The sequence below is a fragment of the Nicotiana attenuata genome, unplaced genomic scaffold, assembly GCF_001879085.1.
Source record: "Nicotiana attenuata strain UT unplaced genomic scaffold, NIATTr2, whole genome shotgun sequence".
Lineage (NCBI taxonomy): Eukaryota > Viridiplantae > Streptophyta > Magnoliopsida > Solanales > Solanaceae > Nicotiana > Nicotiana attenuata.
In genome coordinates, this window is record NW_017671383.1 from 188,285 (window position 1) to 190,475 (window position 2,191).

Here is a 2,191-nt window from a genome sequence, read left to right on the forward strand (position 1 = left end):
GTTCGACCTCAGTCGAACCGGGAATCAGGCCACGTGCCTTCGCCATCAAAATATATCAGGTTCGACCTCAGTCGAACCGGGACTCAGGCCACGTGCCTTCGCCATCAGAATATATCAGGATTCGACCTCAGTCGAACCGGGACTCAGGCCAAGTGCCTTCGCCATCAAAATATATCAAGTTCGACCTCAGTCGAACCGGGAATCAGGCCACGTGCCTTCGCCATCAAAATATATCAGGTTCGACCTCAGTCGAACCGGGAATCAGGCCACGTGCCTTCGCCATCAAAATATATCAGGTTCGACCTCAGTCGAACCGGGACTCAGGCCACGTGCCTTCGCCATCAGAATATATCAGGTTCGACCTCAGTCGAACCGGGACTCAGGCCAAGTGCCTTCGCCATCAGAATATATCAGGTTCGACCTCAGTCGAACCGGGACTCAGGCCAAGTGCCTTCGCCATCAAAATATATCAAGTTCGACCTCAGTCGAACCGGGACTCAGGCCACGTGCCTTCGCCATCAGAATATATCAGGTTCGACCTCAGTCGAACCGGACTCAGGCCACGTGCCTTCGCCATCAGAATATATCAGGTTCGACCTCAGTCGAACCGGGACTCAAGCCAAGTGCCTTCGCCATCAAAATATATCAAGTTCGACCTCAGTCAAACCGGGACTCAGGCCACGTGCCTTCGCCATCAGAATATATCAGGTTCGACCTCAGTCTAACCGGGACTCAGGCGAAGTGCCTTCGCCATCAAAATATATCAGGTTCGACCTCAGTCGAACCGGGGATCAGGCCAAGTGCCTTCGCCATCAAAACATATCAGGTTCGACCTTTGCTAAACTAGGGCTCAGGCCAAGTGCCTTCGCTTTCAAATTTATTTGGGTCAACCTCAGCCGCACTTGGGTTGGGGTGAAGAAAAACCAATTGCCGTCATTACAAGGTGACCGCTCCTCCCCGTTCATGTCAGGCCAAAAAGCCGTCATTATCAATCCAAAACTGACATGATGACCTCGGTCGAATTCAAGGGCTGATCGTCCCTCCAAATATATCCGTAAAAGAAAAAGAGAGAAACGGAAGACAGAGTAAAACATGAGACAAACGATGGAAAAAAAAGTAGAATTGTCTGCAGAGTTAAGAACGCGGGTACTCCCCGCTTACATCCGGCCCTGGCCGGTCGAGACAAGAAAGAAAAATACAGAAAAACAACAAAGAAATAACCGAGCGCCGAACGACGAACGGGGTATAAAGAAAAACAACAAGCAACGATAAATCTTTTCTTCACTCGGCGCTACCACCGCCGTCACCGTCGCCGCCACTCGCACCATTGTCAGCCTCGGGCGTCGCCACATCATAACCACAGTCGGCACGAGCTTCACGAGCTTTTTGGCGTGCCACCTCGAAGACGGTATCGGTCACAATACCCGCCTCCAATAAGTTCTTGTAAACATCGCGTTGAGCTTCGGCGTAAACCCAAAGTTCGTGAGCCTCATGGGAAATGGCAGTATGCGACGAACCAGCTTGACTCTGCAGTCGCCGGTTCTCCTCCTCCAAGGCCGCAATACGGTCCAACATAACTTGGGCCTCCTGCTCAAGAACACCAATCCGCTCCTCGAGCCCCGCCTCTTTAAGGGCCGCTGTCTCTCTCTCCGACTCAAGCCGAGACTCGTGCACGCGGATCGCCGCCTCCAACGCCCCAGCCCTCGACGAGGCACCCCTTTCCAAAAATTTCAAGGCAGCAACCTCGCCTTCCAACGCCGCCAGTTTCCCACTCCATTCCGCAGCCGCCTCCGCTGCTTTGACCCGGTTCTGTTCCGCCTCCAACTCCATCTCCCTCAACCTGCCTTGCAGGTGCACACACTCAGCTACAATTCCTTTCCCCGCCTCAAGCTCCTCGTCCTTCCGACGAATCTGCTCTTCACGAGCACGTTTACTGCCAAACGCCTGCAACAGTTGCTGGTCCCGCCTCGCCAACTCCTCGCCCAAAGCCCGATTACAGGGCTCGCTCCGTAAACGCTCGTGCAGCCCTCGGCATCGATCACGATAACGGCGGTATTTCCCCAGCATCTGCAGGAAGATCCTCGAGCGAACCTTGGCTCTACGGATGTTCTCCACCTCCAACAGGTAAGTCTGCAGAACAAAGGAAAGGCAAAGTTAAGGCAAAAGCTAAAACGGGAGGGGAAGAAAAAAA